General features: G+C 37.8%; 1 protein-coding gene across 15 annotated transcripts in view; it reads left to right on the forward strand.

Moving 5' to 3' along the window:
• The window catches only part of SIPA1L1 (signal induced proliferation associated 1 like 1), a 375,082-nt gene that overhangs the window by 44,085 nt on the left and 303,363 nt on the right, over positions 1–27,634 (forward strand). For 3 of the 15 annotated variants that reach the window (XM_077909830.1, XM_077909833.1, XM_077909834.1), the window contains one exon: positions 19,121–19,210. The exons of the other annotated variants lie outside the window; for them this stretch is intronic. The gene's annotated coding sequence lies outside the window, so the exon portion shown is untranslated. The remainder of the gene's footprint in view (positions 1–19,120; positions 19,211–27,634) is intronic. 15 annotated transcript variants of the gene reach the window in all.

Raw genomic sequence — 27,634 nt, forward strand, 5'->3', positions numbered from 1 at the left:
TATTTATCAGGAAATTGGATATATTTGATATGGGCCTTAGTGTTTCTGTAATCTTAATTTTTGCTAAATGTTTTTATTTAACTACTTGTTTTTTTAAAAGTAAGTTTCTAAATTTTTGTAATTGTGTATATATATTTCATGTGTTTTATTCAAACTGATTTTGTCTGAGACTTGTTTAGAGAAAGCAAATTCAGTTAAAAATATTTCCTTGACAGAGACCCCAAGGTTGACAGTATAGATTTTTATTCGAAATATTTATTTTTTATTTTAAACTTATTTTATTTTACTTTTTAGCAAAGTGAAAATATCCCTGGTTTAAATAGTAAGTAAAATTGTAACCAGACTTGAGAAAACCCTGTGCTCCACCTGTTGTTCTTCAGAAGCAACCATTTTCAGGTTTTCTTTTTTAGTGTTTACTCTGGGATTTACTGCCATATATTTAAGTACCTTATTTTTATTCCTAGGTCTCAGCTTTTCAACTCTTAAGCATTATCTTTTGACTATTTCCCATAGAGGATGAGGATTTAATTAACTTACTGACTTTTCTTTCTCCATCCTCCCAGTGATAATTAAATAAATTTTTTTTTTTTTTTTAAATTTTAAGTAGGCTCACACCCAATGTAGGGCTTAAACTCATGACCCCAAGACCAAGAATCACATGCTCTACCAGCTGAGCCAGCTGGGCACCTACTCCTAGTGATAATTTTATCTAATTTTTGGTCAAGCTGTTATTTAATATTTACAGTATTACTTAAAAATTGCCAGGGTGGGTCAATGGTTTGGCACCTGCCTTTGGCCCGGGGTGTGATCCTGGAGACCCAGGATTGCATCCCACATTGGGCTCCCTGCATGGAGCCTGCTTCTCCCTCTGCCTGTGTCTCTGCCTCTCTCTCTCTCTCTGGTCTCTCATGAATAAATAAATAAAATCTTTAAAAAAAAATTGCTGACAGCCACAGAATACTCAATAATTACTTGTTCTTTCTCTAACTTGGAGATACTGGTTACTTTGTTTTTAATTGGCTTAGCTTTCTACTCATCAGTGATTTTGCTCTAAACATTCTGCTGGAACTATAAAGACTCAAATAATAAAACATATTAGGGTGTCCGTCAGTTCCAGTTTTTCTGGTGTTGTCAGTCCCAGAGTTTCATGTCCTATTGGTGAATGACTTGCTGTTCAGCCTCCACAGGACTGCCATTTTGGGACTCCTCTTTATCACCATCTTGGTTGGGGAATGGGGATTCCCTTGGTAGTTTTTTTCTTTGATTTGTCTTCTGTTTTCTGGGTTCTGTGTTGTCATCTCTGTTGATTCTCTCATTTTGGTGGGATGTATACACACACACACACATCGATATCCATATGTTCAAGAGTGGGATTAAAAAAAGTTTATTTTCTAATTGTTTGCTGCTAATTTGTAAGAAAATACTTGGCTGTCTATTTTTGCATCAACTTTGTATCCTACAGTCTTGCTAAATTCATTTATTAGTTCTAGTAGTTGTTTTGTAGTTCCCTGGAGTGTTGTACATAAACAATTGTGGGATTTGCAGATAAGTTTTCTTCTTCCTTTCAGATCTTTATGCCTTTTATTTTTATTTTTTTTCTTGCCCTCCTGAATGGCTAGGACCTCCTGCTAGTACTGGCCAAGATGTGGTGTAAGTAGAGACATTCTTGCCTATTCTTTGTCTCAGGGGAAAACAAGTCAGTTTTTCATCTTTGAGCATGATGTTGGCTTTAGCAATTTTTCCGCAGTTGGTCTTTATCAGTTTCAGGAAGTTCTCTAACTCTTCCTACTCTGTGGGGAGTATTATCATGAATTGTTGGATTTTGTCAAATACCTGTTCTGCATCTGATCCTGATCTTGAGATTTTTCTCTTTTACTTGTATGTTGATTGATTTTTCAAATGTTAACCAGTTGTTTGGATAAACTGTACTACTTGCTCATAATGTACCTTTTAATATATTACTGGATTTAATTTGCTAAAATTTTGTGAAAGATATTTGTGTTTATATTCGTGAGGCATACAGCTCCGTCGTTTTCATTTTTTATAATGTGTTTGTTGGGTTTTAGTATTGGCGTTATGCTAACCTTATAAAATGAGTTGGGTGGGCAGCCCCCGTGGCGCAGCAGTTTAGCGCCGCCTGCAGCCCGGGGTGTGATCCTGGAGACCGGAATCAAGTCCCACGTCGGGCTCCCTGCATGGAGCCTGCTTCTCCCTCTGCCTGTGTCTCTGCCTCTCTCATAAATAAAATATTTTAAAAAAATGAGTTGGGTGGTGATCCTTCTCTATTTTCTGAAAAAGTTAAATTTCCTTCTTGAATGTTTGATAGAATCTAACAGTGAAATCACCTGGAGTTGTTCTTTTGTGCTTTAAGAATGTTTTTGATAACAAAATTTACTGTCTTTAAAAGATAAAGGCTATTTAGGTTTTCTGTTTCTTCTTATGCCAATTTTGATAGATTCTATTTTTCGGCATATTTGTCCATCGTATGTAAGTTGTGCTCAAATTGTTGGCATAAAGTTACACATTTTATTCTCTTGTTATCTTTTTAAATGTTTGTAAGATCTTTGGTGGTATGTTTTTTCCATTTCTGGTACTGGTGATTTATTTGTCTTTTGTCTCTATTTTCGATCTAACTACAGGTCTGTCAGTTATGACAGGTGTTTTAAAGATGTCTCTTAGTTTTATTAGTTTTCTCTGGTGTTTGTATGTTTTCTATTTCATTGACTTCTGCTTTTATTATTTTCTTCCTTCTATTTTGAGTTTAGTTTGCTCTGTTCTTTATGACTTCTGAAGGGAGAGCCTTAGGGTCATGGTGGCAGATCCTTTTTATTTTCTTATATTAAGCATTTTAAAGTTTTAAGTTTCCCTTTAAGTACTATTTTAGCTGCATCCAGATTTTGATATATTTTATTTTTGTTGCTCTTTGGTTAAAAATATTTCCTAAATTCCTTTTTGATCTTATCTTTGATCCATGAACTATTTAGAGGTGTGTTGTTCAGTTTTCATACTTTTGGAACTTTCCTAGATATCTTATTGTTACTGATTTCTAATTTAATTCTATGTTGTCAGAGAATATACTTTGTGTGATTACAATCCTTTTACATTTGTTGAGACTTGCTTTATAGTGCACCATATGGTCTATCTTGGTAATGTGCCATGTGCATTTGAAGGGAATGTGTATTCTTCAGTTTTAGATTGTCTGTGAATGTCAGTTAGGTCAAGGTGGTTGATCATGTTGTTCAGATTGTCTGAGTCTTTCCTGATTTCTTTTGGGTCTAATTTTATCAATTACTAAGATATAATGTGAACATCTCTTAATATAATCATGTCATTGTCTTTTTCTTTCCTTAATTCTATTTTTGCTTCTATTTTGAGATGCATATACATTTGTAATTGTTCTATCTTATGACAAATTGTTCATTTTATAATGTTCTTTTTTCTCTGGTCTTGCTCTTCATTTTAAAAGTTGATTAGAAACTCAGCGTGCATGGTGGGACTAGTGTCTGATGTTCTCCTCTGGATGATGAGTTTGGGCCCTGCTGTTTCATTGGGAGTCCCTAGGTGCCAGTTTCAGTTTTTCCTCTCTTTCAGGTCGGTCATTTTCTTTAGAAGAGTCATCCATTCTGAGTCTGGCTGGCCCTCTACTCATGGTTTCAGTGCAGAGACTCATTCCTTCCCTGAGTCATGCCTGGCCAAACGCTCTCATTAGCTGCATTCAGAAAAAACCCTGTTCTCATGCTTATTAATAAGTTGCTCAGTTGTTGGGTTAAAGAATTGGTCCTTTAATACAGACCTGTAAACCAATTCCTTTTGTTTTCAGCCTCAACCCTTACATAGTAACTCAGTTTTTAGCCTTTCTGGAATTCTCCATCATGAACAGACCTTTAATTTTAGTTGAATACTCTTCCTGATGGCCTCATCACTCCTGGTCTTTGGCAGTTAGGTTTCAACTTTCTCCAGTTTACTAAATCAGTTTCCAGTTATGCACTGGTTTCTCATCTTTTGGAATTTTGTAGATATCTCTAATATTCTATTGTCTCTAATTTCATTTTTCTTTTATTTATTGTTCTTTCTGGAGGGAATGGAAGTAAGCATATATTCAGTCATCTACTTTTGTCCTATTCTTTTGTCCATCTACTTTCTGGTTTATTTACATGAAGCTTTTAAAATTAACGTACATTATTTTTAAACTGATCTTTAGTATGTAAATCCCTAATTCAATGTTACTTCTTTGCTGTGTATGGAAAAGAAGAAAGTGCAAGTGTGTGTGTGTGTGTGTGTGTGTGCACGCACGTGTGCACGTGTGTGTTGGGAGGCAATTTCAGTGATTTGAAAACTAATGTATTTCCTGCTGTGGATTTCATTTACATTAGAAAATGTTAGTGGTGTTTACTTTGGGTTTGGTAGACAATGAGCAGCGATTTGTACATTTTCCATTTTATAGTTTTCCTAGTACTGTCATTTTTTTGGTGGAGGAGTTAGACATGTTATAAATGATTCATTACCCTTTGAATTTTGAGAATTTATTAATTGTTGCCATATTATTTTTTTTTTAAAGATTTTATTTATTTATTTGAGATAGAGCATGGTGGGAGGAGCAGAGGGAGAGGGCCAAGCAGACTCTGTACAGAGTGTGGAGCCTGACATGGGGCTGGATCCCATGACCCTGAGATAGTCATATGACCTGAGCTGAAATCAAGAATCTGAAGCTTAACTGACTGAACCAGCCAGGCACCCCAGTTGTTGCCATATCCTTTCACGTGCCTTCTTTTTGAAGATAAACACATTATGCCTGTTGTATACAATATATGCTTCCTTGACCCAGAATTCAAAAATCACTGAGTTACTGTTTTAATTTGGGTAAGTCATTTAATTTGGGTAAGTCACTGCCTTTCTTCACCTGTGAGTGGGAAATGTAAACTTCACAGGCTTGCTAAGGGCACCATCCTTGTAGTCTTTAAAAAATTATAAAGTGAGGCATCTGTGTAAGGCAGTATATTCAGTAATTAATGTGCTCTTGGACAGTCAGGAAGTTAAGTATTTGTATTTATGCTCTTTGGTAATTGAATGGTTCTTGCAAATAACTTTTAGTATAATGTTCTTCATAGTGGAAAACTTGTCCTATGCTTCTCAAAATAAGCTCATTTTGTAACACTTTCATAGCCTGGTTCTAGTCCAGCGTGAAGGTAGAACAGACAGCTCGTTAAATGCCATTATTGCTAAATGTTGTTATTTAAAAGATGCTCGAGAATTTACAGACCTCTAAGTTGCTCCATGTTTGTCCTGGTATTTTGAGATGCTTTCTAAAGACTCCTGTTTATTGTCACTGAAGAAGTTATATGTTGAGGTATCATCTGCCTCTGGCATTCCAGCTCAATATAGTTTACCTGGAGAATGGGACCTTAAGGAAATAGGATATAGGTCCATTGAGTTTTTTAAAAGGGAGGGAACAAATCTAAAATCTAGAGCAATGTCAGGGATAGGAGGCCTTGATAGGAAAGCATAGCTATTAGTGTTGGAAAGCAAGGCCATGATCTCAAGTAGAGTATGGATAATTTGGCTGTTTCACAGTGCTTTTAGATCCAGCCATGTCTGATCTCTTAATCACCATAATACTTTCATGGTTATGGTCATATTTGAACATAAGGTCCATGGCAGTGGAAGACCAAAGACTAACTACTAGTGGCTTAGCAGCATTTATATGCTGCTCATGTAAGCCTCTTAAAACATGTTCCAGATGTGAGAAAAATGGAAGTTTTCCCCCTCTTAATAGGGAAAACTAGAAAAAAAGATACTAGTAAGCTCTTACCATAACACAATTAATATTTGCACAGAGTATATAAAGCATTTATTGGCATGTCACCCCTCCCCCTCTGTTCTTGTTGAGTCTCTTTAGAAATACCTAGATCATAGAGGAAATAGTAAATTTGTAGTGATTTTGTCAATTTTGGGATAATGGTGATCAATATATTAGAAATTTTTTGTTTTTAAATAAAAGAGTCATGTAGCTATGAACTTTTACACTTGTTGACATAAGGTGTAAACAGTTTAAGTGCTTGGAAAATCATATGGATATTGGTTTTAGAAGCTATACTACAGCATTGCCTTTCCTCATGATCTTTTTGGTCCTAGAGATATTTAAAACAATCTTAATTATAAGGTAGCCTTATTTTTGAATTGAACAATCCTACTTTGTTACTTTGTGAGCAACTGCAATGTGATGATTTTGTGGATTTTTGATATATTCTGTGTGCCGGTCAGGTTGTATGTTCTTGGTACCCTCATGTCTGACTATATTTCTGGGCTGATAATCTCACTTCTATTTGCCTAATTCCTTTGTTTTGAATCCATGATATCCAGTGGGATACTATGGAAAACAATTGCACATATATTTTAAAAGACAGGGAAGTACTAGAGCTCTGTTTTATTTTCTCTTATTTTTGCTTTGTTGAACCATATTTCTTAAGGCTTGCTTTATTTATTTATTTATTTATTTATTTATTTATTTATTTTTAAAGGTTTTATTTATTTATTCATGAGAGACAGAGAAAGAGAGAGAGAGAGAGAGGCAGAGACACAGGCAGAGGGAGAAGCAGGCTCCACACAGGGAGCCCGACGTGGGACTCGATCCCTGGTCCCCAGGACCACACTCTGGACTGAATGTGGCGCTAAACCTTTGAGCCACCCGGGCTGCACAGGCTTTTCTTTTAGAAAAGTCACCTATACGGAATTGTAAATGAAGACTGTCTTTGAATTGCTTGAATGTCAAAATATTTTTATTGTAAGAGGAAGCCAATCCTAGTTAACTTTTTCCTTTGCTAATTAAAGTTTAGGATTTTAATCAAGTTGTACTTAGCAATAATTATGTTTTGAGTTAGGTTTTGGAGAAGAGTAGTATTCTGGTTTTCTAGTGTACTTTCACGGAGTACAGGGGGACCACAGGTAAGAGTCCTCTGTACCTTGTATTGATGCTGTAGTTGTGTGAGCCACATGGTCTGGGTGGTTCCAGGCTAGCATTTCTTTACATGGGCAGTAGAAAGTGGTAAAACCAGACAGAATGAGCTTCTGAATCAGGATAAACAATGAAATTGGCATTACTGTTGAAACTGTGTCCCACCTTTTGTAAATATGGAACAGAAAAGTAACAATAGCCTAAACAGATTTACGTTAGAACCTGTTCAGAAAATGGAGAAAGGAGAGGGATTACTGTGCCCAGCATTGTTAACTGTTAACTGGGCTCTTTGTCAGTTGTCACTCACTTTAAGAATATCTTATTATTGACTTTTCTTAAGATTCCCTTACAAAGGAGCCATGTAAAATTGCACTGAGTTTCTTTCTGGGTAAGGGTTTTTATTAGGAAGAATAGCTTGGTAGATGCTCCAGCAATTTTAAAAGCTCTAGTCTATTCTTGACTTAATTAAAGGGGAGAGTATTTTAATTTGTTCAACAGCAGACACTGAGTATCCATATGTGAAAAGGCCTCTCGGTTCCCCAGGGAAGCGAAGATTGGGAAGGTGTAGTCCGTGCTCTTAAAGAGCTGTAGGCCTGTAGGGAAATGAGATATGGGCATAATGACACTGGAGTGAAGAGTGCCCCAAGTGCCCCAACACCTGCAGACTGCTCTGGGAGTTTAGAGGAGGGAGGGAGATGATCATTTTCCTCATGTGAGAGGAGAGTGGGCTCAGTGAAGAAGCTTCATGCAGGCGTGCATGCCGTGGGATGTAAGCAGCGTCTTGCTGGGTGGGGTTTGGACGTAGGAAGAGTTTGTCCTGTGGAGACATGGGCAGGTGTTGGGAACAAGAACTTTCGTATCTGCTGCTATGTCCGGCATGGACAAGTAGATAATCATAGTCATAATAATATGAACACAAGCATTTATTGATCGCCTCATTTATGATAATTCTTGTTTGTTTCAATTCATTTTCTCATAACAATAATTTACCAACCCTGTGAGGTAGGCATACTGTCATCCCCATGTTGCAGATGAAGAAAGTGAGGCACAGATAGGTAAAGAAACTTGTATAAGGTTACATAGTAGAATTTGACCCCAGTCTGGTTCCAAAGAGCCCACCTTTACTTGCTGTGTTATACTTTGAGAAATGTAGAAAAAGTGGATTGGGGTCTGTTATATAGAGCCTCAAATGCCCCCAGGAATAATTTAATATATTGGAAAAAATATTTTTTTTGGTGGTTCTGTATGAGGATTTTAAACACATTCTCTGATTTCTTTCAATGTGCCATGCTTTACTGCCTGTGAAGGGCCTTTTCTGTGTTACCTAGTCAGTTTCAACTTCTTTCTAAATTTTTTGCTTATGTATTCACTTCCTGTGAGAGGCTTTCCTCAGTCACCCAGGAAGAAGAGCCCTCTTGTGGGCTTGCATGGCACTTTGCCCGCACCTTTAATACGGTGTCCGTGTCCGTTAGGATCATTGTTTACTTTGTTTCTCAGCTAGACTGAATTAGGTGAGTATTGGGATTTTGTGTACTTTTTGTATCCCTGGCGTTAGGTTCATCTGTGTTGCTGAATAAAGCTCAGATAAATTGCAGCTGATTGAAAGGGAGGGTGATAAATTTTCAGACATCATACTGACTTTTTAAATTGCTTTCCTTCTGAGTTACAGGTGTTTGAGTACCTAGAGAAGAGGTAAATAGATGATAAAATGTTTTGGTTGACTGGGTTCCCCCGAGAAAGAAGGAGAGAGATTATTTGGTGTGAGGTTGCTAGGGACAACTTCTGGGAGGGCCAGGCTCTGGGCTGGGCTCTCATGGAGGCATAATCTGTAAGTTGGCAGAGGGGCAGGGCACCCTGGCTGAGAGAACAGCATGAGCAGGGGACATAGATGGGGTCAATTATGAAAGAACGCTATCTACCCTGACACCTGAGCCTTTCAGCTTTCTGCTACACCCACTAGAGCATATTATAGCACAGAGTCTCTTGAAAGCTACAGTTTTCTTTATAATCTTCCAGAAAGATGTTTGGGCCAGCAAAACATTTGCTGTGGTGTGGTCTGAATTTAAGGTAAGGTAACACATAGAATATGAAATTCAAATATGCACTATGCCTTTTTGGTAGGAAAAGTGCGATTAAAAAAATAGGCCCATTTGGACTAAATCAGCTCACCCTTTAGAAATTTCTTAAAATCTTACAACAAGTAGCCTCACATTTAGCTTTCATCTGGTCAACTCGAGGTTTTTTTGTTTTTGTTTTTGTTTTTGACTGCATTGGGCCTGTAGGGACCTTGAAATTACCATCCTGATTTGTGCTGTTTGAATTCAGGCCCTTGCCCTTTATCTGGAAGCACAGGTGGCTGTGATTCGGGGAGCTGAAGGTATGTAGGAGAGTGTAGGAGAGGTGTGGTTCATTGGACCTGTGGAGAGGAAGATGATGAAGAACTCTCATAATGGAGTGTTGGAATCCAGACAGCTGTCTTTGTTAAGAACAACCTCTTTGTACCTACTGTCAGAAATCTTTTAAAAGTGCTTTTGAGGCACGAGCCAAAGTAGCACATATGATGCCAGGAAACCAGTGATGGCCCCAAATTAAAAGCTTTGTTCTTCACTAAGTTTGGATGGATAATGGTCGTGTTTTTAGGAGTGCCTAGCATAACAGGGAAGGGACAGTCTTTTCCAAGATGGTTGAGGTCATAGCTCACCATTTTACTGCCTGATAATTCTGGGGACCATGGGTCCTACCATGGGCAGAAGGAGGGGCCAGAGGGAAAGCCTGTCTCTTATGTGTGTGACCTCCATCCCAGGCTCCTCTCTACACACAGTTGCTGTTTTAGTTTTCCTTTTCTACTGAGTATTGAAGGTCTTAGGGCCATAGATGTTGAAACATAAGCTTCATGAGGTTAAGAACTTTGTTTTGTTCCCTAAAATATCCCCAGGGTCTAGAATAGCATTTTCAAATAGAAATATAATGTGAGCCTTTTGTGTATTTAACAATTTTTGAACTTCTAGTTGCCATGTTAAAATAAAGTACAAAGAAAGACCAGAATTAATTGGAATAATACATAGGTTTAACCTAATATCCAAAATTTTATCTTTTCAACATGTAATCTGTATAAAAAATTGAGATATTTTATTTTCTTTTGGTCACACCAAGTCTTCAAAACCCAGTGTGTATTTTATGTTTATAGCATGTCTCAATTTGGACTAGTGCCATTTTGAATGCCTAATAGCTACATGTTTTACTGCTTATGGTATTGGACGGTGCAAGTCTGGAACGGTATCTGGTCTTTGGTGGAAACCTGGCAAATATCTGTTACATGAAAGAAGAGAGGGCAGGGTGAGAGGGAGGAGGAAATGGCAAAACCTAAAAGACGAGTAAACAGAGGAACACTGACTTGTTTTGGGATGTCCTAGTGGTTTCTAATTAGAAAAGCAGCTGAATGGTGTTTCAGGTTTTTAGTTTAAGACCATTTGCAAATGTGTTATCTTATTGATACATACTTTCAACAACACTCTTTAGACAGGTCAAGTTTTACCTCTCATCTTGTCTTTAATTTATGGGTAGCTTAGCTGAGGGTTAGCTAGGTTCAGCGAGTGTTTGGTTTAGCCAGGATTCAAAAGACCTGAGTTTTTTGTCTCAGGTCTTTTGAATCATCAGGTCTTTTGAATCCTCATGCAGTACTCTGTGCTCCTTACTGTGTACCTTCTCATTTGGCTTCTAGAAGGTGTGCTCGTATTTCCCTGTGAATACTAGTAGGCTCTTAGATATGGATAGATACTAAAGGATAGACAATCCAGAGCTACTTAAAAATAGTAAAGGTCAGAATTTAAGGTTTTTTTTCTTTTTTTCTGTCTAAAGATTATTTATTTATTTATTTATTTATTCATGAGAGATGCAGAGAGAGGCCAGAGACATAGGCAAAAGAAGCAGGCTACTTGCTGGGAGCCCAATGTGGGACTCCATTGCAGGACCCTGGGATCACAACCTGAGCCAAAGGCCGACACTCCATCACTGAGTCGCCCAGGTGCCCCTTAAAGTTTGTTTTTAATTTAGAAATCAAAGATAGGACTGGGTACGATAGCCAGGAAGGTTATGTGTGTGGCTTTTCTAGGTGATAGGATCTTCTGAATGATACCACATAAAATTTGAGGGAAAAGATAGTTCATGGTATGCATACATGTGTTTGGCACTCTCCCTCTGCATAACTGTTTTATTTCTCAGATTGTTCTCTAGTAGGCATGTGTCAGGATTTTCTGTTCTAGCACTTGGAAAAACGTCTTGTCTCTTTCACAGAGGGAAAGTGGCTTCACCAGCAATAATAACCCTCCAGTACTACGTTACTGGATTTTGCAGCTTTCTGGTTTCTCAAGCCATTAAAATGGTTTTATTGTGCTTAATGTTTAAATAAAACCCTAAAACAGATACTTCTGATACGATCCAGTTTGTTGTGGCTAAAACGCTGAAGAGGAGTTGAGGTTAAATTCTAGAGCATCAGTATGATGTTATGGAAACATCTTTCTGGAGAGAAGCCAACACTGATCATCTTTGTATCCAAATTCTACTCTGCAGAGCGTAGCATGTTAGTCAGGTATTGATGCACAGTAAGTACTTTATCCAGGGTATTCAAATATTTGAGTTTAAGAGAAACAACTCTAGCTTACAGAAAATGGCAATGTGATTTTAAGGCTTTCCCACAGTCAGAAGATACTGCAAAATATTTTGTTTGCTTTTTCCCAATTTAAGATAATGTGCCGTGAATTTGAAAACAGCAATGCAAAAGTTACTCAGCAAAAAATGTATATGCAGGTCTTTGTCATAGCAAAAGCCACTACATAGATTTTAATTGATCCAAGCTGTAAGCAAGGAAGTTAATTCTGATTTATCTTGCATACTTGAGAAATCGTTTGTAAGGGATTTCCTACAAAACCACATGAATATCGTTACTACCAAGTATGCTAAGGATTTCAGTGTGGAGAGGTTCTACACATGATTCAGCTTCTCTTTTCATAGCCTAGGGAATGCCATGAATTCACATAAGTGGATTTTTAACATGACTGAAGCTGACCCTTTCTGTGCCAGATTCCAGACTCCAGAGTTGGCCAAAGTCACACCTGCTCTTTTTTTTTTTTTTAAGGTTTTTATTTATTTATTCACGAGAGACACAAAGAGAGGCAGAGACATAGGCAGGCTCCCTGCAGGGGAGTCTGATGTGGGACTCGATCCTAGGACCCCAGGATCACGCCCTGAGCCAAAGGCAGACGCTCAACCACTGAGCCACCCAGGTGTCCCACACTTGCTCTTTTTTTCCAGCCAGCTAGCCTACCACCTGAGTGGCTGGGGAACCTGGAGGTCCTTCCTGCAGAAGGTGGTAGGATCTTGAATATACTTCGTGCACAAAGGATAGACGACTGAGGGAACGACAGCAGTTCCCAGACTCGGCTCAACCTCACAATCAGCCGAGGAGCTTCAGGACCCTAGAGCTGCCCAGACCTGTTTGTTTCACACCCAGGCTCCCATTACTACCTACATTTCAGCTAGGGTCTTAATTGCCTGTTGAAGAGCTTTCTTGACTTTGTAATCGTGGTGTGTCTTTTTTTTTTTTTTTTTTTTTTTTAACCACCATACCTGTTTATTAGTAATGATTTCTGATGAATCTCCAAAGTATTCAGGAAAGTTGGTGTGTTTCAGAGACAGGGAAACTTGGGTAAAAGGTGCAGGCTCCTCTGCTAGAAGTCTCAAGGGGAGCAGGCCCCTGGAATTGGGTAGTGAGTGGCACCTGGAAAGAAGGGGGCATGCAGGCCAACGCTTAGAGCTTGTAAGGGGAGAGAGAGAGATGGGGGTTGTGCATGGAGTCTTAGATGGTTCAGTGGGCTGCAGGTTTGACTCTGTAAACTGCATTTCTTCATAATTTGTACGTTTCCCTTTTGTCATTCTTTGTCATGGTAAGGAAGAGACTGTGTTTGATGGCCATCACTCAGAGAACCTTCCACTTCCTTTTAGATGGTTTTTGAGTTAGTACTGTTTGTAGGAAGTCTGACATCTATTTAAAGTGGTAGTTTTTCCGCCACTGCTTTTATATTTTGTTGTTTTAGATACAGAAGGGTACTCTAGACTCTCAGATTTCTAGGAGATCAACGGGGGACAAGCTGGATGCTCCATGTGTCAGAAGACAGTATGGTTTCCTTTTTTGTTTGGTAATGACAGTATTTTGTGGCATGCTTCTTGTTAACTGCAGACTAAGGTATCTCTTAATTCAAAGAGTGGACTTTTATTTAAAGATTTTATTTATTTACTTATTTGGGAGAGAGCGAGCGAGCACACAAGCCTGACTCCCTGCTGAGTGCAGAGCCCCATGGTGGACTGGATCTCATGACTCTGGGATCATGACCTAGGCTGAAACCAAGAGTTGGTCGCTCATCTGACTGAGCCAGCCAGGCGCCTCGAGTGGACCTTTGTTTTATAATAATGTCTAGCTGTTCTCAGAGCCCTTCCATTCCTCCGCTTGATATGCTGAGTGCAGTGTGGTGGTGTCGGTGTGTATTTCATCGTTCGAAGGGCCCAGCTGGGGGCGTGAAAGGCAATCGATGTTCTGTTGGAGCAGTGCAATCACTGCCGCTGGCTTCTGATTTCCTGGTATTAGCCTGTAAATTCAGGTCCCTTCATGCCAGTCGTCAAGATGCAAAGAAGTAGATTAGAGAGTAAATGTAATTTTGGGGGAGGGTGGGAAGCACAGTTTGTAATATTTCTTTAGGACTGAACTCTGTTACCTAGCATTCCTTCTGCTTTACAACATTCACATAAGTATGACCATGAAAAAAACCAAAAAAACCCAAAACAGTCTAGGAACCTTTTCTGAAGCCTAAAGACTTAAAATGTCATTACAGTTTCATCCTAAATGACTTTAAACATCCAAATGTTTCCCTTAATGATTATGAAGATCTTTATTATAGAATATTTTGGAAACTACAATAGAGGGTAAAGAAGAAAATAAAGATGGCTCAGCAGTGACTCTTGTTAATATTTAAACCATCTCCCTTCAGGGTTTTTGTGTTATGTGTGTGAGAGTGAGGTGCAGACTGTTTTGTATTCTGCTTATTAACTTAATATTATGAACAATTTCCCATATAAATGATGATCCTTCAAATATATTGTTTTCCTTGGTTGTTTTGTTGCCCAGATATTTTCTTTGCTTTGAATTTCTGGTTGAAACACCACTCACTCAGGAATTGGCTCAGATGCTCTTCTGCCCCTACAATGCCTTTCCTTCACAGAGGAAGTTGAAAGAATCTCCACAGAAGGTTGATTTCAACACTCCTATCACACTTATCGTATCTTGCCTCATGTAATTTTTTTGCGTGCACATCTACTTCTTCATCTGACATTTCTTGAACCCTTTCTTTGGAATAGGGACTATACCAACGCCTCATAATACATTGGTAATGGAAAATAAAAGCAAAATACCATAAGGTAGTTTTGTGCCGCCTTTGGGATACTGGTGCCTGGGCTGGGGATACAGAGCCATTATTCAAGTAATCACACAAATAAGTGTTAATTTATAATGATCATGAGTGATTTAAAGGAGAGGTAAACAGTGCTTATGAGAATAGTTCAAAGGAAGAAGGACAAGGTGTTTTATTTGACCAAGGATTTATTTTATTTATTTTATTTTTTAAAGATTTATTTATTTATTTATCATAGACAGAGAGAGAGAGAGGCAGAGACACAGGAGGAGGGAGAAGCAGGCTCCATGCCGGGAGCCCGATGCGGGACTCAATCCCGGGACTCCAGGAACGTGCCCTGGGCCAAAGGCAGGCGCTAAACCGCTGAGCCACTCAGGGATCCCCCTGACCAAGGATTTAGTCTGATCCAGGTCTTGCACTTTTATAAAGGTCTGTGCGATCGAGAGCTACCTTGTCCATACCAAGAACCTGATGTGGTTCAGTGCTCTGCTGTGGTTGGAGGGCACTGGGGTCCTTTGTGATCAGCTCTGACCAACAAGAGTGCATTGTAAGGTGGAGAAGATGTTAGAAAGGATTTCAAATGAGGCCAGGTTAGAAAAATTGTAGTAAGTGATTCTGAGGAAGAGAAGATACAGGGAGGACATTTTAGTTAACATTCTAGTTGTTGCCCAATATGGAGCCATTTATCATGATACATAGAAGGGATTCCAGTAGTTGATGGGAAATGAGACTGTTCTCCTGGTTCACCCATCTCCCTGCCCAGCAACCCCTCCTATTTCCACTTTTCAGAAGCTTGAGGACCTGAGGGAAAGCTGTGACTCCCAATAACTGGTATCTCCTGAGCACAGGCTCCTGCCGGCAAACACTATAGGACATAACACAGAGGAAGAAGTCTGAAGGCCTTAATAATGGCAGAAGGCTATCTTGCTTCCTCTGACCCCCTCCTCCTTACTCTGTCACTGAGCCTTGTTTATCCCAGTGATGGAGAAATTTCTTGCGTAAGATGACTTCTTGTCCTTGGTGCCCTTACTGTTTCTTTTTCTTAAGCACTCCTCTCTCTTGCTAAATAAAAATTTTTTAATTCCGTTTTTAGGACTAGCTTAAAAGTTACCATCTGTAGAGTTTTTTCTGGTTTCCTAGAGTTAGTTACTTTAGAACATATACCTCTATTATAGTATTATTGGAATTTTTTATCTAGTTTCTTAGCTTGCTCCTTTGGATTGTAAAGTATTTGGGATTTTGTATTCTCTTTGACTTTTCAGTACCTGAAAGGCACTCCATAAGTGGCACATCTAGGGTATTCAGTAACTTGTGAGTGAATGAATTTCTTTTTATTAATTAACTAATTAATTAATTAATTAATTATTTTAGAGAGAGTGATCATGTGTGCATGGTTAGGGAGAGGGAGAGGGAGAGGGAGAGAGAATCACAGGCAGACTCCTTATTGAGCATGGAGCCTGATGCCAGGCTTGATCTCACAACCCTGAGATGATGACCAGAGTCGAAACCAAGAGTTGAACCCTTAGTGGACTGTGCCACTCAGGATCCCCATGAGTGGATGAATTTAACTCACATTTGCTTTACCATATTGATACCTTACTAGGGCTTTGCACTTAACAAATGTGCGATAAATAGCTGAGCTTTTTAATTGGCCAGTTCGCACCGTGGAAGGTCAGGAGTACGGTTTTCTTGAATTCTTTATTAAAGATGATAAACATATAAAGATATGTTCCAAATAAAATTGAATGTACACTGTGGGCGACTCAGGAACATACTGTATTCTAATATGATGTAGAACACGTAGTTTGCAAAAGCTGATTTAAAACTGATCATGCTCATGTGTGCAGGAATTGCTTGAAAAGGATCTTGGTAGTTCATCAGCACCAGTAGTCTAGTTATTCAGGGCTGATGAGACCCTGGGAAATCTGATATGCTTAAACAGAAATTTCTGAACATTGATATCTACTGGAAAATCAGTTGTTAACAATCAGAAATGTATTTCCAAGGAGAAAAGTATTTTATACTGTGTTAAGAGAATCCTGTTCCCAGGTGATAGATTACTAGGGCAGGGTTGTTTCTTCCACTGTGGCCAAGTTCGCTTTATGCCACTTCACTTTTACAAAAGACCTATATTACTACCTGTTTTCACTAACCGAAAGAAATCCAAAGAGGATTTTCGCTTTTATGAAATGGTAATTGTTTTTTTGCTTTACGTTGTTTTGGCTTATGAAAGGTCTCATAAGAATATTCTTCTTTTGGGTAGCAAGAGAAATCTATATTACTATCTTCAGAAAGCTTCCTGGTGCGTATGTGGCATCAAAGCTGGCAAGGATAGACAGAGTTGCCGATACTCCTATGGGTGAAGCATAGGACTTGCTGCGTGAGTTTTTTCTTTGTTTCTGCCAACATACCGTCCTAGATTTCTTCAGAGAGTTGTTCTACTGGGCACAAATCCTTTTTCTCAGCTTCTGGCTGATTCCAATAAAAATAGGGTGTACCTTCCCCTACTATTCTAAATAGTTTCAGTTCCTCTGTTCATGAAATTATATCGTACTCCTTTCCAAATGTTGATTCATTAACTGCAATCCTCTGTAAGGGACTATTACTTTGTCGATAGAGATTTTGTAAATTGGTTTAAGTTATGAGAATATGGTGCTATCAATCTCTTGTTCCATTGCTACCCTCTGGACTTGATGATTGATACCCAGTTTTTTGTTTATAAGATAGAACTTTCTTAATTGAGAGAATTTCTCTGGTGTGATTATCTCCCTCTACTCAATTTTTTTCTCTTATTCTCTACCTCCCCAGCTATATATGTCCTTAATTAAAATGTTTATTTAAAATCAGCAGTGGATAAATGACCTTTGTCCAAAAGCAAACTATTCAACTGCATTATTTGAATTTAGTGATTTTGGATTCAGGTTTGATTTAAATGATGTGGATTTATGCTGCAAAAAAACCAAACCTTTTAGGTATTCCTGATGCTGTAGTTGAATAATATACTCAAAGCATCTTCTAAAGTTAATTTTCTCACTGATTGATTTAAGAGGACTTCACCTGATGAAGCAATAATTAGAAAGATAATATATAAAAATTGTAATTTGTTTTGCTACTAACTCACAAGAGAAAACTATTAGAACTCTGTAAAAAACTACTTACATTTTCAATTATAGGTACAAAATTTGGGGATATTAGTCATGTTTTATAATTGGGATGCATTGTATGATATGATGCTTTGGAAGTACGAAAGGGAACACACAAGGGCATAATTAGAGCCAAATGTGCACTTACATTGGTCTCTTAGAGACAAAGCCTGGATAGGCCCCTGGGGCATTTTTCTTGAAAAGAGTCCTTGATGATCCATAATGTCATAAATTAAAAAAAATACAACTGACTCTTGAACAACATCAGGGTTAGAAGTGCAGCCCCCCCCCCCCAAGTTGAAAATCTGAGTATGAGTTTTGAATTCTTAAAAATGTAACTACTAATAGCCTACTGTTGACTGGAAGGCTTACCGTTGACCTAAATTAGTCAATTAACACATATGTTGTATGTATTATATACTGTATTCTTGCAATAAAATAAGCTAGAGAAAAGAGAATATTGCTAAGAAAATCATAAGAGAAAATACATTTACAGTGCTGTATTGTAATTATTAGAAAAATAATCTGTGGATAAGTGGACCCATGCAGTTCAAACCCATATTATTCAAGGACCAACTGTATACTTCAAATACTGTCAATAAAGTAGATTTGACATATAATAGTAAAGAAAAGTATACCTAATTTTGAAAGTGTGAAATTGTCAGGCACAGAACATATGCTAGTGATTTTGTTTTATATTTCCTTGTACTGGCAGAGGCCACTACCCTCTTTGAATTTTATGTAGGTCCATGCTATGATTGTTAATTTCCTCCAACATGATATAATGAGCCAGGCTTTTGGATTGACATTTTATTTATTTATTAAAGATTTTATTTATTTATTCATGAGAGACACATAGGCAGAGACACAGGCAGAGGGAGAAGCAGGCTCCCTATGGGACCTGATGTGGGACTCGATCCTGGAACTCCAGGATCAAGCCCTGGGTGGAAGGCAGATGCTCAATCACTGAGCTACCCAGGTGTCCCTGGATTTACATTTTAAAGTGATGTGAGCTGTCCTGCTGTGGACTGCACTAAGATTCCTTTCACTGAGACCTCTTCCTTGCACTCTTTCCCTAAGACCCAGACTGTATGAGCACTAGGGTCATTTCCCTTGGCCCAGGTGTGGAGAGATTTATGTTTATTAAGCACTAATTATGTGCTAGATATTTGCTAGATACTCTACCTATGTTATTTCAGTTAAAGCCTTTTTACAACTTCAAGATTAAAGAATTAGTCTATGCATTTCAGTCATGGAGTAATAACTTATCCAGGGACCCACTAAAGGAAAGTCTGAAACTTGGCTTCCCCTCCAGGTCTGACAGTGGAGCCCATGCTTTTTCCACTCTACTGTGATAACCTGTATTTTGCGGGAAGAGAATTTAGTGGCTTGGAGAACATTTCTTGCTTCCTTTCTCCTAAGCTGCCAGGATCTCTTTTGGTATACCTAAGCTGTGCCATCATTATTATTAAAAATAGTTATTCACTCATCCACCAGCCATCTAGCCATTCATCCATTCATCCACACATCTAACAAATATTTATTGAGTACTTATATTGTGCCAGGTGCTGTTTGAGAACCTGCTGATAAGCTGGTTACCAAGCCCTCTCTGCCTTATGAAGCTTATACCTGATTATCCAAAGACTCATTATACAGTGAGTATGGGGTGGGAAAGAGGGTCTGCTTAGCCCAATGTTAGACTTCTAGGAAGCCCTCAGCAAGTGTGTTTCTTTTGCCCCACTTCTTTTTACCTAATTTTTATGTGCCTGGTCACATATTGCCTCTTGTTTGTTCATTTATGGTTGTACTTTGAATTGTTGACTTGGGTTTGTGTTTTTCTCAGTTCAGGATCAGCCTGTTAATCTTTAGAAACCAGCATGTTCTGCAAAGAGATTTCATCTAAATGGTCAGTTACTGATTTTGAATATTAAGAAGGTAGTATGGGATATAAACTTTCAATTATGAGACAAGTTCTGAGGATCTAATGTATAACATAGTGACTGTAGTTGAGTAACACTGTATTGTTTAATTGAAAAGTTTTTTTTTTTAAAGGTAAATATGTGAAGTGATGATTGTGTTAATTAACTTGATGGAAGGAATCATGTCACCATGTATACATATATACATATATCACATCATCTGTTGTACACTGTAAATACCGTATAATTTTTTAAAGATATATTTATTTATTTGAGAGAAAGAGTGAGAGTGGGGGAAGGGGCAGAGGGAGAGGGAGAGAGAAAAAATCTTGAGCAGGATTCCCTGCTGAGCATGGAATCTGATGCAGGGCTCAGTCCTATGACCCATGAGATCTTGACCAGACCTAAAACCAAGAGTCAGAAGCTTAACCAACTGAGCCACTCAGGTGTGTGTCCTAATTTTATTTGTTGATAATACTTCAAAGCCAGAAAAAGGAGGCAGTATGATAAAAATGATGAAATTTTTTGCTAAAATAGTACCTTTTTAGTTCTTATATAGGCATTAATCTTAACTACATTGTATATGTATACTTTTTATTTAATTGATTTATTTATTTGAGAGTGTGCGTGCATATGTGCACAAGTGAGGGGGGAGGGGCAGGGAGAAGGGAAAAGCATCTTCCCTGCTGAGCAGGGAGCCAGATATGGGGCTCCATCCCAGGACCCAGGGATCATGACCTGAGCGGAAGGCAGATATTTAACCCACTGAGCCACCCAGGTGTCCCTGTATATGTATACTTTTATATTGTATTCAGTGTCATTGTTAATAATTTACCATATATTATTTTGCATGTCATTTTAAAAGATTTATTATATTTTACAATGTGAGGTAATGAGTTAATGCCAAAACTCATTAACTGGAGCATGAAACTTAGATCCTATTGTGAAATTCATTGAGCAAATGTTACTCATTGTGGAGAATCTTGACTTAGTCCTATTTTTGGAATGTTTCTTTTATACATTATCTTGTATCTTTTGATAAATTTAAACTATTTACTGACAGATTTTCACGTGAAATTAAACTGACACATTTCAACATGCTCCTTTAGAGCTGAGTGTTTCTTGAACTGGTCTCTGCTTGGCTACTGGATGACTTTAGACTGTGGTGAAGATAAATATTAATAATCTCAAACATTACTTAATGTAACTTTAATAAAAATATTATTTTTGAGAATAGCATAGTTCATTCCATGGAGGCACAATTTCTTATTTTGGTTCCACTTTTCATTATTGTTACATCTAATTGTTTTCCAGGAGGTGTCAGTTTTATGTCCAAGTCTTTCTCACATTCCTTCATTTCTCAATCCCCACTCTCCTGGTTCAGGCCTCAGTCATCACTCACCTAAGAAGTTGCAACAGCCTTGTTACTAGTGTTTCCTTATTCAGTGTCCTTCTTCTTTCAGGGCTCTCTTCCATATTATTGTTGAAGTTTTTTGGGGGGGAAAAGGAAAAAATACATAGATGCGTGTGTGGGGCACACATACATGGAGGCACATTTGTTTCTGATTGTGACGAGCCCTCGTGAATCCCCTGTAGTTCCTCTCTGCCTACAGGGCAGTGGAAGCTCCTTAGCAGGTTGTTTGAAAACTTTGTGGAGTAGTTCCAGCTTTCTACCACCAGCCCCTCTGTCCTTCTCCGTGCTCTTCCAGTTGGTTCCAGCCAATGAATGACTTTCTTTGCAATTTGGTTGTTAGTGGTGCTTGGTTGGCATTATTTGCATGTACACTATTCAGTCTTTCTTTTGTCCAGGTAGCCTTTTAACTGTGAAAGCCACTAATTTATCTTGTTTGAACACCTCACCTAGGGGCACCACAAGCCAGTTCTGCCATCTAAGGTAGCTGAGTTTGCTTTATGTGCTTTGTAAGATGTGAAAATTTTTTTCTTGAAAGCCTTATGGCTTTAATGGAATTAAATAATTGAAATTTAATTTTCATTCTTTAGACTGATTTGTTGAAGGTTTTTATTTTCCAATTTAGGCACTACCTGAAAATTCTGAACTATTTTTTACTATTACATTTTCATATTTATCATTAAACTTGTAGCATTTTCTTTTGTAATAGTATTCATAGCTGCAGGAGGTGATGGGTGTTAACTCAAATTATTGTGCTGATCATTTTGTGATATATACACATTTCAAATCATATGTTGTATACCTTAAGCTAATATAATTTTATATGGCAATTTGATTTCAGTAAAACTGGGAGGAAAAACCAAACACACTTGCTCACTCTGCTAGCCTACCTCTCCTTGTACAGTGAACATAACAAAAACTTTGTAAGTCATTAGCATCAGCATAGATTAAAAAAAAATACTCCTACTTCCTTGGCCTGATAGAATTGCAAGTCATTCCAAGTTCAGCTGAATGCTTCTCAGTATTTGAAGGTGAGTATTCACACTATAGCAATTCTGAATGACATGCCCTATGCACATAACTGACAGGATGACGAGATTTGCTAAGTCGTATTTGTAATTGCATAGTGATGGATCCCCCACAAGTTCATGGATGCGTGTTGAGGGAGGCATTTGGTTCCCTGGCTTTGAGGCCAAAGCTAGATGAGACACTGAATTGATAGTAAAGCCAGTCTAGCTCCAGTGGCTCTCAGGGAAAATTTCTATACGGTCTTTAGAGTTTAAGTTTTTCTTCATATGTTTGATATTTAAAACCTGTCTCCATGGTTTATACTCTTTGTTTACTCATACACCATGGGCATTGAAGCCTTTTCTGTCTTTATCCTCTATTTCCAACCCCTCATTGATTTTCCTCCTCTTTTTTGCCCTTATTTGTTATTCTTCCCTGATCCAATTGAGTTGATCTTAGAAGCTTTATGTTCTTTTGCCATTTCTTGAGGTAGAACCTGTCAACACTTCGGCTTTTATTTTTGCTGTTTTTACATGTCCTTAACCATGATTTGAACTGTTAACTTTTTGAGAGGAAAGTCTGCCACTGGGACCTTTAGAGTTCTGCAGCTTTTGGAAACTCAGAGCCTTATACTCAATTGATGTTTAGGAAGTGTTTGAATTATACAACAGAGAAAGTAGTCAATAAAATTAAAAGCCTACTGAACATGAGAAAATATTTGTAAATGGCATATCTGATAAAAGGTTAGTATCCAAAATATTTAAAGAATTTATACAACTTCAAAAAACCCCAACTAGTCCAGTTAAAAAGTGACCAGAAGACATAAATAGACATTTCTCCAAAGAAGACTTATAGATGGCCAACACATGAAAAGATGCTCAAACGTCACTAATCATTAGGGAAATGCAAATCAAAACCACAGTGAGATCTCACCTTATGCTTGTCAGAATGCCTAAAATCAAAAACACAAACAAGTGTTGGTGAGGATGTGGAGAAAAAGTTCACAGTTCACCCTTGTGAATGGTGGTTAGGAAGCAAACTGAAACAACCACTGTGGAAAACAGCATAGAGATTCCTCAAAAAATTAAAAATAGAGTTAGTTAGCATATGATCCAGTAATTTCACCAATGGGTATTTACCTAAGGCATATGAAAACTTGAATTCAATAGATACATGCTCCCCTACGTTTATTGCAACATTATTTACAATACCAAGATATGAAGTAGCCCAAGTGTCCATTGACTGATGAATGAATAAAAAAGTATATATATACACACACACATACACACAACGGAATGTTAGTCATAAAAAAGAAGGAAATCTTAACATTTGCAGTGACATGGATGGATATAGAGAGTATAATAACTATGTGAAATAAGTCAATCAGAGAAGACAAATACCATATGCTCTCACTCATATGTGAAACTTAATAAACAAAACAAGCAAGCAAAGGAAAAGAAAAGAGAGAGAGATAGAGGACATACCCAAGAAACAGGCTTTGCTATAGAGAACAAACTGATGGTTACCAGAGGGGAGGAGTATGTGCATTGAGTAATATATGGAACTGGTGAATCACTATATTGTAACTAATATGAAACTATGTTAACTAACTGGAATTAAAATTTTAAAAGAAGTGTATTTACTTAAATACTTGTTCTTAAGTACAGCAAGTAATTGCACCTTGGTTAAAGTGACTTCCTTGGTTGGTGAAGGTACAGCTAGGTCTTAGCTTTTGTTGAGACTATGACAAGTGTAACTTTCGTTTTTGAGTGAGGAGACATGGTTGAAACTTCCTTTGTCATTTAGCTCTAACTCTGAGTGGTGCTAGTAACCTGTTCTTCCATGAGTTCAAGTCCTGCGTCAACTGTGAACTTCTGCTTTTCTAGAAAGTTTGTTTCATTATTAACTGAATGTTTTTTACATTCTAGTGAAGGGAAGAAGGGGCAGTTGATTATCTAGTTGCATTATCCACCCCATCTGTTTCCTGTATATGACAGTAATTTCCACCTCGTGCCTTTGCCCATGGGGTCAGAAGCACATACAGATGTGATTCTGGTTCTTTCAGTGAAGAGAAAGTTAACTACTCAACTTTCTTAAGATCTGTTTGCTTTTTTTCAGGCCTCAAGCTTGTCATTAATATATTCTCTTGTCACTTTAATACCAAAAGTGACTTTTCTAGTGTGAAGAGTAGGTGGCACACTTTGTAAGGTGTCTCGAGCCTGTGCTTTCCTGTGGGAGATTAGGACTGTCTGTTCTGGAAGTATGCTATTTTGAGAGGTAAACCTATTATTTTCATTTTAGAAATGGATTCGAGGCATACACATAAAACATCTTGGGATTTATGACTAGTTTGGCATCATTGCATAAATAAATTTTAATTTTTTTATTCTATCATATGGGAACTTTTCTGAATTCATGCTTCATGCTTCAAAGGAACAAACTAAATATTAGGGATTGTTTGGTATTCATGTCAACAGTGGCTTCATTGGGTGGTAAAATGTCACAGGTTGGGCTGAAGAGATGTTGAGATGGTGTGTGTGTGTGTTTTAACTAATACAAATATACTAAGAGGAATGAGTATTGTATTGACTTACAGATATTAAACCTTATTACTTTTCTTAATTTAAAAATATTTCAAGTAGACTTTTATATAATACTCTCTTCATCAGATCTTAACCTTCTGCCATATTTGTGTGAGATCATAAAACATTTTGGAAAAAGTTGAAGGCTCCCCCTTTCTCTAATCCCAGACTGGTTTCTTTTGTTGGAATGTACATTATTTGATGGCTTTTAAAATAAATACTATATTTCTGTCAGTTTACCCAGTAAGTAGTTGAGTGGTGGTTTCCATTAGGGAAATGAAATTTATACCCCTCCCATCTACAGGTTATGCTTATACTTCTTCTGAAGAGGTTTTAGGGAGAGGATGTGGGGTCAGTGAACGAGATGAGAAGTATATATATTTTGGAAAGTAAATTTGACTAAATGTGAGCATTCACATCCTGGTTAGTTGTTTAGTTTAAATGATATTTCAGAGTTACTAAGTCATTTCTTCAGATTAATTGTTAATCTGCTCAAAGGCCTGGATGGTCACTAAAACGGAATTGTTTTCTGTGAAGATTTTGTCCTATAGGTTCTAAGCATGTTTTCTTGCGTTTCATGAACTTGGTTGGTTTTGGCTAATTTTCCTTTATGTTTTTTTTTTTTTTAATATTTTATTCATTTATTCATGAGAGACAGAGAGAGAGAGAGAGGCAGAGACACAGGCAGAGGGAGAAGCAGGCTCCATGCAGGGAGCCCGACGTGGGACTGGATCCTGGGTCCCCAGGTCGTGTCCCGGGCTGAAGGCGGCGCTAAACCGCTGTGCCACCTGGGCTGCCCTCCTCTAAGCGTTTCATCCAATTTACAGAATTCTGAATATCTGTCTCTTTTACTTCTTTTTTTTTCTTGTGGAAGTATGATACAAAAATCGAAAGCTATTTATTTTTCCTTAATGCTATCGCAGTCTGGTTTAATTCTGTGGCAAAGTTTTCATTGTTCAATTTTCATTCAATTCTGGATATGTTAAACTTGTATCATGTTTTCGAATTGAAATTGAGTTTTGATAGGTTCCAGAAGACAGAGGGAAAAAAAATTACTAAAAAGTAGGGCTTGTGTGTGTGTGCGTGTGTGTGTTTTACCATTGCTTGTATATCATAATTAAGGAAAAACTAGGAAAATAGATTAAAAAAAGACTGCCAGTGATCCTATCACTCCTATATCTTAATTTTTTTTGCCATATACCTTTACAGGTTTTTTTTTTAAATAACGTATTTTAATAAATATATAGTTTATCATATATATTTTCATTTAATATTATAAACAGTAAAGTAGTAATTTATAAGTAATTCCTAAGTTGCAATTATTCTAAACACTATAAGGTGGAGGTTATGTAATACAGTAGTAGGAACACAGGCTTTGTTTCAGATGGATTTAGTTTTGGGTTCCTGCTTGTTTCTACTATTAAGTTAACTGTGTTACCTCGGCAGTTATTTAACTACTCTGTTTCCTCAAGTGAAAAAATGTGGCTCATAATAACCATCTTGCAGGGTTATTTAAAGATTAGATGGAATAATGAACAGCTCGTTCATATTGTGCTGGGAACACACAGTACATATTAACTTATTATTGGAGGTTACATGACAAGAACAAGAATATTAGAAAAGGATTGGTTGTCTTGGGTTTAAATTCTAATGCCATCACTTTTTAATTTGCTTTGGGCAAATTGAGCTTTAGGACCTCACTGATTCCTACTTGTATTCCTTGTAAAAAAAAAGGGGGATAATAAAAAAAGGGATAATAATATCCATCTGCTAGGATTATTATATTGATTATATGAGATAGAGACTATTATGTGACTGGCATAATGTGGGCACTCAAAGAGTAATTATTGTTATTAATAAGGAGGATTACTTAATTGAAAGGTTGAGACATCGGGGGCTCTGTGAATAGTGTGAATAGAACTGCTGCTGCCACCTGCCCCAATTTTGGAGTAGGTAGCCATCATTAAAATAGCATATTAGGAGGCAGTTTTTAGAGACCTTCAACATGTAATGAAAATCTACCAAATATAATTGGACATGTATGCTGAAATATATAACTGTTTGTGTTTCTCATGTGTAGGTTGTAGATTGCCTCCATCCCTCTCAAGCTGCATATCTTTCTTAGCTCTCATGAGCCTTCCCATGTTCTTTCCCTCATTTCTGTATTTTCTTGATTTTAATATTTAGAAGCACCAGTTCATATTGTTATTTCTCCCCTTTAGTATCATGATGTACCTCTTAGTTATTTATATGTGTGTGTATAAAATTTCAGAAAGGTCGTAGGAAAGGAATCTTGATCATGTTATTCTCACATTCTACTCTGTTGCTTTGGTGATGAATGCTGCCCAGACCCTCCTTTTTTATTAGTTTTTATGTCATTTTATATCATAGAAGCAATACCCCTTTTAATTAATCTCTCTGTAATTGTATGGTTAGGTTATGGAAGGTGAGTTGGGTGGTGAACTCATGTCGGGTGGGTGACTTGTTGGAGTTGATCAAGGTCCTTGTTTGTGGTCAAGTTACTGCACCGCCCCCCCCGCCCCGACACACACACCGTGCTTATACCTCAGTGTGATCACTCTATTTCCTCCTGTTGGTCACCCAGTGCCCTGACTCTGAAGCTACTTTTTCTATAAAAAATGTAAGGTGGAGCTTACTTCTTCTTTTTCTTTAAAGATTTTATTTATTTATTCATAAGAGACAAATAGAGAGAGGCAGAGACTTAGGCAGAGGGAAAAGCAGGATTCCCATGGGGAGCCCAATGCAGGACTCGATCCTGGGACTCCAGGATCATACCCTGAGCGGAAGGCAGACATTCAACCACTGAGTCACCCAGGTGCCCAGAGCTTACTTTGTCTTCACTACACACATGTGTGCACATATGTGTAAGTGCAGAGATACACATATACACATAATACACATACACATACCCACCCCACTTGGCAGTAAAGAGACTGCATTTGGTATTATTATTATTATTATTATTATTATTATTATTATTATTTTATTTATTTATGATAGTCACACACAGAGAGAGAGAGAGAGGCAGAGACACAGGCAGAGGGAGAAGCAGGCTCCATGGACCGGGAGCCCGACGTGGGACTCGATCCCGGGTCCCCAGGGTTGCGCCCTGGGCCAAAGGCAGGTGCCAAACCGCTG

The sequence above is a fragment of the Canis aureus genome, chromosome 9 (assembly GCF_053574225.1).
Source record: "Canis aureus isolate CA01 chromosome 9, VMU_Caureus_v.1.0, whole genome shotgun sequence".
In the NCBI taxonomy this organism is placed as follows: Eukaryota; Metazoa; Chordata; class Mammalia; order Carnivora; family Canidae; genus Canis; species Canis aureus.